This window comes from Myxocyprinus asiaticus, chromosome 6 (genome assembly GCF_019703515.2).
Source record: "Myxocyprinus asiaticus isolate MX2 ecotype Aquarium Trade chromosome 6, UBuf_Myxa_2, whole genome shotgun sequence".
In the NCBI taxonomy this organism is placed as follows: domain Eukaryota; kingdom Metazoa; phylum Chordata; class Actinopteri; order Cypriniformes; family Catostomidae; genus Myxocyprinus; species Myxocyprinus asiaticus.
The window spans coordinates 2,393,203-2,405,872 of record NC_059349.1 but is presented as its reverse complement, the minus strand read 5'-3'; the positions used below and the strand labels follow the sequence as shown (position 1 = coordinate 2,405,872).

The window sequence follows — 12,670 nt, the reverse complement described above, 5'->3', positions numbered from 1 at the left end:
TTCCACCAAGGCACTTGCAAGTTCCTGGACATTTCTGGGGGGAATGGCCCTAGCCCTCACCCTCCGATCCAACAGGTCCCAGACGTGCTCAATGGGATTGAGATCCGGGCTCTTCAACTGGCCATGGCAGAACACTGACATTTCTGTCTTGCAGGAAATCATGCACAGAACGAGCAGTATGGCTGGTAGCATTGTCATGCTGGAAGGTCATGTCAGGATGAGCCTGCAGGAAGGGTACCACATGAGGGAGGAGGATGTCTTCAATGTAACATGCAGCGTTGAGACTGCCTGCAGTGACAACAAACTCAGTCTGATGATGCTGTGACACATCGCCCCAGACCATGATGGACCCTCCACCTCCAAATCGATTCCGCTCCAGAGTACAGGCCTCGGTGTAATGCTCATTCCTTCAACGATAAATGCGAGTACGACCATCACTCCTGGTGAGACAAAACAGCAACTCGTCAGTGAAGAGCACTTTTTGCCAGTCCTGTCTGGTCCAGCGACGGTGGGTTTGTGCCTGTAACAAACTTCACAGCAGAAGGAAAGGAGGACACAGGGAAGCGGGTTTTCCAGGCTCAGGTAAGACTTTTAATCGGCCACTTCAGTGCTTTACAACTTCACAAACTCATCAGCTTCACAGGCACGTAGTCACTTAAACACATCAGCTTCACAAATACAACAGAATGAACGCAACAGCTTCAGGAGCACCGTGGCCTTCCTTCTGCCAGACTCTCTCTCTCTCTGCTGGTGGCGAGGCTGCTTATATGCTGCTCTCCCCATGTTCACTGGAATTGGAAACAGGTGTTAAACATAATCTAGCTCAGGTGCAAGCGCCCTTACCACTTTCTCTCTGGACGGCCGCTTGACCACGCCCCCGCTGCCACATATCCCCACCACCTGACTCAGGCCGGGGAGACGTCTGGCCTGTCTACCACTCCCCCCCCATTTCTGGAAAGGAAGTTGGCGACAGCCATCTGTGCTGCTGGTCTGTGGACCACCTTGAACTTAAATGGCTGAAGAGCCAGATACCAACGGGTGATCCGCGCATTGGTATCCTTCATGCAGTGGAGCCATTGGAGTGGGGCGTGATCCGAGCAGAGGGTGAAGGCCCGCCACGCAGGTAGTACCGGAGAGTGAGGACCGCCCACTTGATGTCGAGACACTCCTTTTCAACGGTGCTGTACTTAGTCTCCCTCAGCGAGAGCTTGCAGCTAACGTACATCACCGGGTGCTCCTCCCCCTCAACCACCTGCGAGAGCACGGCCCCCAACCCTCTGTCTGAAGCGTCTGAGAGAGAAACCGGGTGAATGTAAAAGTGGCCCCCCGCAAAGTGCGGCTTTAACCTGCATGAATGCCTGTTGACACTGCTCAGTCCACTGGACCGGGTCTGGACCATGGCCCAAGTGGAACCCTAGATACCGTACCTCCACCCGCCCAATCGCGCACTTCTTGGGGTTTGCTGTGAGTCCCGCTCATCTCAGCGATCTCAGAACTGCCCTCAGATGCTGCATGTGCCGCTGCCAATCATTACTGTAAATTACGTCATCTAAGTTGGCAGCAGCGTAAGACGAATGTGGTCTGAGGATTCAGTCCATGAGATGCTGAAATGTAGCCAGGGCTCCAAACAAACCGAACGGAAGCGTCACAAATTGGTGTAATCCTCTCCGGGACTACCATAGCCAGCGTCACGGGGACCGCCTCCCTCCACAATTTCAGGAGGTTGAGGTGATATATTTGATGTGCGCCCCTCTATCAGTTCGCTTTACCTCATAATCGAGATCCCCCACTCGTCATGTGACCTCAAAGGTCCCCCTGGCGAGTAATTTGGAGCTCGATGTGGGAAGTAATATGAGTACCTTATCTCCCAGTGCAAATTCCCGCAGCCGAGTTCCCCTGTCATACAGTCGGCTCTGTCGTTCTTGAGCTTGGAGCCAATTCTCCTGTGTTAGTTGCCCCAAAGTGTGGGGTTTTGCTCTAAGATCAAGAACGTACTGAATTTCATTCTTAGTGTTTGAAGGTCCCTCCTCCCAAGCTACATGTGTAACATCAATTACGCCGCACGGGTGCTGCCCATACAGCAGCTCGAATGGGGAAAACCCAGTGGAGGCTTGCGGGACCTCTCATACTGCGAATAACGGGATTGAGCCATTTGTCCCAATTTCTAGCATCCTCGTGCACGAACTTACAAATCATATTTTTAAGGTTTTTATTAAATCGCTCCACCAGGCCATCCGTTTGTGGATGGTAAATGCTGGTGCGGATTGATTTAATGCCCAATAATTCATAAAGCTCACGTAGTGTCCATGACATAAATGTTGTGCTCTGATCGGTGAGGATTTCTTTCAGAATCCCCACCCGGGAGATTATTTTGAAGAGTGTCTCCGCAACACTGCGTGCTGAGATGTTGCGCAGAGGCACTGCTTCCGGATATCGCATTGCATAGTCCACTAGGACCAATACAAAGTGATGTCCGCGTGCTGACCGCTCTAATGGCCCGACGAGGTCCATTCCAATTCTCTCGAAGGGGACCTCGATCAGCGGAAGAGTGCGCAATGGTGCATTTGGGGTGGCCAGTGGATTCACCAGCTGGCATTCGCGGCATGCCACACACCACCTGTGGACCACCGCCATGTGATTATAATGAGTCACCTGGAACACCATTTCCTGATGGCTCAGGTCTGTAGTCATTAAGTCCTGTGATTTTTGGTTTCTTTGGGACAGGAATAATTATTGAGCATTTGAAGCAGCATGGGACTTCACACTGCTCCAGTGATCTATTGAAGATCTGTGTGAAGATGGGGGCCAGCTGGTTAACACAGGATCAAAGACACGCTGGTGAGACCCCATTTGGGCCTGAAGCCTTCCTCGTCTTTTGTTTCCGAAAGATGCGGCTCACATCATCTTCACAGATCTTAAGTGCAGGTTGAGTAGCAGGAGGGGGGTTGCAGGAGGTGTTGGTGTTTGTGTGAAGGTCAGAGTGGGAATGGGGTGTGAGATTGGGCCTTTTCAAATCTGCAGTAGAACACATTCAGGTTGTCGGCCAGTTGTTGGTTCCCTACAGGGTTGGGGGTAGGAGTCTTGTAATTTGTGAGTTGTTTCATGCCACTCCACACTGATGCAGGGTCGTTAGCTGAAAACTTGTTTTTCAGCTTCTCAGAGTACCTTCTTTTAGCCACTCTGATTTCCCTGTTCAGTGTGTTCTTGGCCTGATTGTACAAGACTTAATCCCCACCCCTGTAAGCATCCTCTTTGGCCTGACGAAGCTGCCTGAGCTCTGCTGTAAACCATGGTTTGTTGTTGTTGAACTTAAAAAAGGCCTAGTAGGAATGCACATATCCTCACAGAAACTGATATATGATGTAACAGTATCTGTGAGCTTGTCCAGGTCTGTGGCTGCAGCCTCAAAAACACTCCAATCCGTGCAATCGAAGCAGATTTGTAGTTCTCGCTCTGCTTCATTGGTCCATCTCTTTACAATCCTTACTACTGTCTTGGTTGATTTTAATTTCTGCCTGTAGGTTGGAAGAAGATGATCCAGACAGTGATCAGAGAGTCCCAAAGCTGCTCTAGGGACCGAGCGATATGCATCCTTTATTGTTGTGTAACAATGATCCAGTATGTTCCTGTCTCTGTTGGGGTATGTGATGGGCTGTTTGTATTTGGGCAGTTCACGTGTGAGATTTGCTGTGTTAAAATCCCCAAGAATAATAATAACTGAGTCCGGGTATTGTTGTTCCATGTCTGTGATTTGATCAGCCAGCTGTTGCAGTACACACTCACCAGAATAAACGAGAAAAACTCCCATAGCGAGTAGAAAGGCTTACAGTTAATAAAGAGCGCTTCCAAATTAGGACAGCACATCCTCTTTAACGTTGTTACATCTGTACACCAACTTTCATTGATATAAAAACATGTTCCACGCCTCTTGTTTTCCCCGTTAACTCCGCGATGCGATCCGCTCTGAACAGCTGAAAGTCCGGCAGATGTAACGTGCTGTCCGGAATGGCTTCACTCAGCCAGGTTTCTGTGAAGCACAAGGCAGCAGAGGTTGAAAAGTCTTTGTGCGGGTGAGGAGATGTAGTTCGTCCGTTTTGTTAGGAAGAGAGCGGAGATTCACTAAGTGAATACTCTGCAGCGCTGTTTGAAATCCGTCCCAACGGAGTTTGACCAGCGCACCAGCTCGTCTCCCTTGCCTGCATCTCTTGAACAGCAGAGCTGCGCCTCCAAATAAAATGTCTAGCAAAACGTCTGAATATTCGAAAATTGGGAAAAGATTGTCTGGTACATGCTGTCGAATGTTCAGCAGTTCGTCTCTGTTAAAACTGACTGGAAAAAGATTACTAAACACAGGACAAACAAACAAAAACAACAAAAGAACTGAGGAGCACCACACTGAGGCAGCCATCCGCGGTGCCATCATGATGATTCATCAGGCCAATTAGTCCCCAAAATCAGCGGATGGTGAGGCAGGAACTAACCGCGGCCTCCACTTTGTTTTGTTCCCCGGAATTTAATCACAAGGGTCATCACAGGGTAGTTGTGAATATCCCCATGCACACATTTCACCCTCACCATTTTAGCTGTGCCCAAAGCCTTGTGTTGAACCAAGCATTGGTGGATAGTGGTTTGATTACAACCCGTGTCCACCAATGTTTGGTGAGTAACCCCTTGACTCTTACTGGTATCCGGTACACTCTGGCCCGATCGGGGGCAGCATGCGGAGTGTTGAGGACGGAGTGCCCAGGTGCCACACCTGCACCTGCATCGGCAGACACGTCCACCTGAGGGGGAGAGCGGCGGGGCACTGTTGATGCTATGGGTGACGGGAAACCGGCTTCGGTAGTGGGACACCTCGCTTCCGCGGGGCAGGAACAGGCTCTGGGGAGAGAGTGAGAGAGAAGAGGGGAGGGGGAAGAGATCAGGGGAAAACATAGGGGAGGGGGAGAGAGAGTGGGAGGGCTCTTCCGCCCTCTGGTACGCTGCCAAATGGTCCTCCACCAGTCGGACAGCTTCATCCAGCGACGCCGGGCGGTGGCACTGGACCCACTCCGCCGTTCCTCTTGGCAGTCGATGGATTAGCTGCTCCATCACCACCTGGTCGACAACTCCCACGACGTCGTGATCCCCCACCAGCAGCCATTTCCGGCAAGCGTCTCGGAGCTGTTGGGTGAAAGCAAACGGGCGGCCGGTCTTCTCCAGCTCCATGGACCGGCATAGCTGCCGGTACTGCTCTGGACTATGGCCAACACACTGCAGGATGGATTTCTTCAGGTCTTTGTAGGCTAGGAGGTTAGCTGCCGGCAGTTGTTGTGCAGCAAGCTGGGCTTCCCCGGACAGCAACGGGAGGAGCCGCGCCGCCCACTGATCACGCGGCCAGCTCCAGATCTTGGTGGTTCTCTCAAGTTGAGGAAAGCTTCTGGGTCATCTTCTGCCCCCATCTTCAGTAGGGTGGGTGGGGGCAGGGGGCTGTGGTTGTCCAGGGTCGCGGCCAGGACTCTCTCTTGGCTGAGGAGGCTCCGAATGCTGCCACAGTGCCCATAGGCGACATTGTTGCTAGTGATGTCTGGTAAGGACCTGCCTTACAACAGGCCTACAAGCCCTCAGTCCAGCCTCTCTCAGCCTACTGCAGACAGTCTGAGCACTGATGGAGGGATTGTGCATTCCTGGTGTAACTCGGGCAGTTGTTGTTGCTATCCTGTACCTGTCCCGCTGGTGTGATATTCCGATGTACCGATCCTGTGCAGGTGTTGTTACACGTGGTCTGCCACTGCGAGGACGATCAGCTGTCCTTCCTGTCTCCCTGTAGCACTGTCTTTGGTGTCTCACAGTATGGACATTGCAATTTATTGCCCTGGCCACATCTGCAGTCCTCATGCCTCCATGCAGCATGCCTAAGGCACATTCACGCAGATGAGCAGGGACCCTGGGCATCTTTCTTTTGTGTTTTTCAGAGTCTGTAAGCTGTTAGTGTCTTAACGACCGTTCCACAGGTGCATATTGTAAAGCCTTTACAATAAAGATCTGTAAATTTATCTTTAAAATACAGTGTCCTGAAAAAGGGATGTTTCTTTTTTTGCAAAATATGCATTTTGGACTGTCAAAAAATGGAGGACATTCACTTGCATTGTTTAGAGGAGGAGGCCTGAAATGAAATCCTGAAAGTCTTAAATTCTGTTTTGATGAAGAAAGAAACTCCGATACATCTTGGATGGACTGAGGGTGAGTAAATTATCAGCAAATTTTCTTTTTTGGGTGAACTATTCCTTTAACTCAACTTCATTAGGTTCGTCAAACTCGATTTACTAAGGTGAGATTCAGTTAATTTTCTTGTTAGTTAATGTTGGCCCAACTTAATTATTTTAGTGATCATTAGTAGGTGAGCAAGTATATGGACGAGTCCATCCTCAAGCTAAGCACAAGCACTATGGTAACCCCCAAAACACTCTTTTTAGATACAAACAAAATCAAATCTCCTCATTCTCATCCTGCTCAAAAATGCATAAAATAACACTTAATTTCAACACTTGTCCTCCCTATCCAGTCACCTCAAATGGATTTAGCTTCAATTTTACTAAATTAAATGGATAGAACCCAATAAAATCAAGTTGTGAAAAAATGTTCTAGAATTGTGTGGCTTTAGTTCATTTTAATTAAGTAAACTGAACAAGCAGCAAAAATCCCTTTGTGTGTGTGTGTGTGTGTGTGTGTAATAGCCTTAATTTTATTAAAGTAAATCCATGATCCAAATCCAAATTTTTATAAGATTTGTGATGTGTGGATTGAAGCCTTTTAATTTAGGCATTGCACATACCCCTGTTTACTTTGTGGCGACTGTTTCATTTGATTTTAAAGAAGTGTAATCAACAAGATATTTGGAGTTTTACAACAGAGAATTCTGTGTCGCAAACAGGTTTTGCAGTCTGCGCCACGTTTCTCACAAGCGCTGTTTATAATGCTGCATGGTTGAGACGAGTCCACGAATAAACGGATCTGCTTTGCGCTTGCGCACCTCTTTCCATTCTGTTGTGCTGACAGTGGATCCATGTAGCGGCTAGCGGTGTTGATAATTGTTGGGCCTAATGTATTCAGATAGAAGGCCTAACACAGTCGTAAAAACCTAACTCAAGCCCCCACATTCCAAGTCGTAAATTATACTGATAAAAATCGCACCAAAATCAAAACAAAGGGAGTCTGTTTTGGACTACAAATCCCATGAAGCCTTGCTTACTAAAGGATCGAACTCTCAACTCCTATTGGATGAGGCACACAACAGAACGTCCCTCAAACCATGACATCATCAGGAGTAGAAATACCTCTGAAATGCTTCCGGGATTTGCTTCCAGCAACTTTGTTTGCAGTGTGTAGACGCAGCTCATCGCTGCTCTCAGGTGCAACCTCGTGGCACAAGGAAGTAACATCCGACTTGAAACTGTGGCCATACAATCTCCATCTCGCTGGATGAGTTGAGATTACTCTGTGTTCAACCGAGTCTAACGGATCCAAAGGAGACCGCAGAGCAATCCGCATCTTCATTCGTTTGCCTGCAGAAGTGAAGAGGTTGAAGATTTCCCTTCCATCTTCGATCAAGTCGACATTTCTGAGTTCTCCGCCAGCCCGCCGAGAATCAACATCCGTGCCCGCCAACAGAGCGAGGAAAAGGCCTCCCGTCATCACACGCGCCTCAAGGAACCAGGTCGGAATTAAAGGACGGATGAACACACATTCTGCATCCTCCTGCGATTCAAGTAAGAGGTTTACGTCTGGGCAGAGATAGAATATTATAGTGTGTTATTCTTGTGTTTCAAGGTTTTTGCTCATACAGTTTACTGACCACCATGTCAGCTCATTATTAATACTCAGGGTATTAATTGTCACGAATTTGTTTTGCTGTATTGTGGTCCAACCAAATTGGACTGTTGTGCAATTTCGCCATCGCGGGTGAGACAGGTAAACTGAGTTCATCCATTAAAGAGTCAAAGAACGCTGGACTGTTTACGAGCCGTCCACCGCATCTCTGAGCGATGAACTAACAGCTGCTTTCTCTCCCACGATCGCGAAATCGGCTTTAGGGCCTCACTTTATTCTCTCTCTCTCTCTCGTACTAACCACACACACACGCACGCACGCGACCCCTCACAAACATTCTGGCACACATTTTTGGCTCGTAGATAGCTTAATGCTAAAGCCCAGCTTTGTCCCTAAGCTATCGTACAAGCGGATACACGCGGTAACTGGTAGACGCCATTGACTGGTTTCTCTCCGCCCCCATTCGCGGTCATATTCCCTGGCCGGAAGTCTCGCATGACATACTCTCCATGAGAGTCACGTCCGCCATTTTGTGCACGTCCCTCCTTACACACACACACACTGTCACACACACACCTTATGTGTTATAGGATTATTTTAGTTTCCATATCTAATCATATCACTGTTTAGTTTGTAGTTGTAAGTCGGAAGTTTATTGACTGCATTGTATTAATTATTAATTGATATTACTGCATAAATAAACTTTATGTTACAAAGAGAAGTGTTTTGGTTTGTTTTGCATACGCCTGTGTCATGCTGACGAGATGTCAGTGCTCGGATTCAAGCCTTCATTCATTGTTTTTTTTCCCGAAAATCGATATTGTTCGGATGTCGGTTTTCCTAAGAAAACAATCTAATATTGAGACTGTTTTACTATCTGGTTATTAGTCCCTGATTCCAGGGTGGTGCCCCGTCAATGTTAATCCTTATTAATATTCTGCTGATTTTTGATAGTTGATAATTATCATTGATGATTGTTGAATTTGAATGATCAATAAGCTAGTGTTAATTTTAATTAATGTTTCATCGATGTTAACAATTTAAGATTATCTTTGATAATTGTTGATTTAAAGGATTAAAAAAAAGCTAACATTGATTCTCATCAATGTTCTATTGATTTTAATAATTAATAATTATCTTTGATAATTATTGATTATTGCTAATAACCAAACTTGCTCCTAAACATAGCACACTACATTTACTGGAGCCCCATATGAGTTTTTAATGAGTTAGATTCAAATAATTAATTTAAATATTAATTAATAACTAAAGAAATAATGATTAATTATTTCTGATAGTAACACTGATCTAAACAACCAGTAAAGCCCTACATAATGATCTGTGCTGTGTGGATAGTGCTGTTTCATTCTGCTTTTGAAGCAAGCTAAATGCACTCCAAAAAAATAAGGTTTCAGTGATGGGAAGGCTCATTAATATTCACCAAGAAAGCACTAATTAATTGGTCAGTGAGACATTCTGTATACCTTCCATCCTAATTTCTGAAATTAGCTCGCGGGCCACATGAAATGAGGTCTCTGGCTAGACTGGTCTAAGGCCAGGCTAGTCAAGTGGTGAACTGCATGCCAAACTCTGCCCTTGAATCATTATCTGGCATTGATTTTGACAAAATTGGCTCGCAGTCTGAAACATCAGAGTGCTCTCTGCGCAAAACTCAGCAGTGAGTTTTTTTTGTTTTGTTTTTTGTTTGTTTGTTTTTTTTGGGGGGGGGGATTTTTCCCCTTTTTCTCCCAATTTGGAATGCTCAATTCCCGATGCGCTTTAAGTCCTCGTGGTCACATAGTGATTCGCCTCAGTCCGGGTGGCGGAGGACGAATCCCAGTTGCATCCGCGTCTGAGACAGTCAACCCGCGCATCTTATCACGTGGCTTGTTGAGCGCGTTGCCACGGAGGCATAGCGTGTGTGGAGGCTTCACGCCATCCACCGCGGCAACCACGCTCAATTCACCATGCGCCCCACCGAGAACAAACCACATTATAGCGACCACGAGGAGGTTACCCCATGTGACTCTACCCTCCCTAGCAACCGGGCCAATTTGGTTGCTTAGGAGACCTGGCTGGAGTCACTCAGCACACCCTGGGATTCGAACTAGCGAACTCCAGGGGTGGTAGCCAGCGTATTTTACCACTGAGCTACCCAGGGTTTAAGCATTTATGGCCATAGTTCAGTTACACTGCTTTGCAAAATATGGACCAGCACTGTTTAGTTGAGTATTTGATCACGTCTTATTCAATCAAATGTATTCATGTAAATGACTTAGCGGTGGAGTGCGTTTAAATCTACAGTCAAACGTAAAAGATTATCACCGCTGTTGTTAATGGTGTCAAGTGGTGTCAGCACATACACCAATCAGCCACAACATTAAAACCACCTGCCTAATATTATGTAGGTCCCCCTCGTGCCGCCAAAACAGCACCAACCTGCAACTCAGAAAAGCATTCTGAGCGGCATTTCTGTGGACAGAAATGCCATATTGATGAGAGATGTCAACAGAGAATGGCCAGACTGGTTTGAACTGACAAAGTCTACGGTAACTCAAATAAATGCTTTGTAAAATTATGGTGGCTGGCGCTGTTTTGGCGGCACGAGGGGGACCTACACAATATTAGGCAGGTGGTTTTAATGTTGTGGCTGATCAGTGTGTGCACATCTTAGTCAACAAAAGATAGTTAGTTTTCTTATTATGATTCATCTTCTGCCATTGGTGTCTATGGCAGCCCATAGAACCATATGTAGATAAATGCTGAAATTTGGCAACCGATAATGTTGGGTATGAATAGCCCCCAGAACAAATTTTGTCTTTCTGAACAAAACTCTAAAGCAGGGCCAAATCTGGCCCACCAATCATTTCTATCTGGCCCTCCATCTGAGTTTGATTAAATCTGATCATCAGAATGCTTTCTACGCAGAACTCACCAGTGAGTTTAGTTTATCAGTTAGCGCACAAATCCGGAGCTCCCGTGTTTACGTTTTTCTGGTCATGGTTCAGTCACACTGCTCTCCAAAACATTAACCAGCACAGTTAAGCTGAGCACATTTGATCGAGTGTTATTTAATCAAAATGTATTTGTGCAAATTGCTTAGCTGCAGTGCAGAGTGCAGTCAAATCTGTAGACGTAAAACTATAAGACAAATTGACGATGATGAAAAGTGAATCTTCAAAGAAAATGCAAATGGGAAGTTTGCTTTCATTCTCCCGGCTTGACATGGTAAACGGGCATGTCTCATCTGTTCATGGTCTGTAGCGCTTATAAAAAGTGATAACGTGAAGTGCCACTGAGCCTACATACACGCATCTATCCTGACTATGTTTGGTTCTATATACTGCTTTGTGTCAGCGTTCTCAATCCCGAACCTTATCAGATTAGTTTGATCTTCCTTTACTAAAGATTGTCTGCACAAATATGTCTTCTGTGTGCAAATGCAAATTTCCCCTCACTGAATAAGATAATAAAGAACGAGGTAGAATGTTTTACAGTTTTTCATTTACTCTTATTAAAATGACAGTTCTAGATTGGAATTTATGGCCAGACTTTAAAAAAAAATTTTTTTCATTTGGATAATCTGACCCCCGCAGGAAAGTAATTGAAGAGCCCTGCTCTATAGCACCTAAAATATTTTTTTTCTGTGATGGTCCCATCACATTAAAAGTGGCTGCCATATGAGATTGTGACGTTAATTGGTTTTTTGCTGCTTCTCCTAAAAATCTTGTCCAATTGTCACTAAATTTGTCTCAGATGATCTTCAGACTAAACTGCTCAAAAGTAATCAATGCGTTATTGATTCACGTAAGCATTACCGAATTACACTGTAATTAATTTAATGATGTTGACGTAAAACCGGAAGTGAGGCTGTATCTCGTCAACGCTTTGTCTAATCAAAATAAAATTTGTATGCTTCATTGGGACCATGATCTGGGGGTATTTGGAAAGCGTCACCTACCAGCATCCCCCCCCCCCCCCCCCCCCAAAAGGTATGTTTTTGTCCATAACTTTTGAACAGTTTTGCCTAAAATCATGAGGTTGTTATGCAGGGCCGCATGAAGGTACTCCGAGGCCCCGGAGCTTACCGTTTTCCTGGGCCATGCCAGACGCAAGACGGGGGAGGCAGAATGTTGTCACTCTATGACCATGCACTAGGCGGACAGGTTTCACTGTTGCGCACCGTCTCTGTTTACATCAGCGCCTCCTGCTGAATGCGTTCACATACACATCCTCCTTCGAACGTCGACAGGGGAGAATAGGGTGGCAGATGTCGCAAATGGGCCACCCCACCTGGGAGTTCGGGGGCCCACTGCAGCTGTGGGTAAGCCTGTTAATTAATACGGCCCTGTTGGTATGGATTTGTTAGGTCAGTGTTTCCCAATCTTTTTTGCCATAAGTACCCCCACAGCACAATTGGTAAGGCTGAAGTACCCCTTCATCGACACAAAACCAAAGTTGTGTACCAAAGACTAAATGTAATTTAACATCAACATTAATATTGATTATTATTGATCAGTCTTTATTGGTTTGATCAACTGACTTCCCTTTATCAATACCCATTAGGATTTCGATTCAGATTAATTTGGATATATTTCACTTCTAATGTCCATTTTGATTACATATGAACGAAATTCTCTCTCAGCTAATGCTGTTAATTATACAGGTGACCTTCTAACTTGGTACATTACAAAATAAGAAATTTACGCACTTTATTTTATCATTAGTTTTTCATAATTTTGGTCACGTTTTAGCTTTTTTTATGTACAAATTCCATTTATTTAATCAATAAATACAGTATGTCTTGGTATTGAATATATTTTTATTAAATGTTTCTTTACGTGCATAATTTGTACAAATA

The 12,670-nt window shown here is 45.7% G+C and overlaps 1 protein-coding gene across 4 annotated transcripts in view; it reads left to right on the top strand.

Moving 5' to 3' along the window:
* Window positions 1-12,670, top strand: part of LOC127442895 (zinc finger protein OZF-like) — a 221,907-nt gene that overhangs the window by 77,622 nt on the left and 131,615 nt on the right. The window lies entirely within an intron of this gene.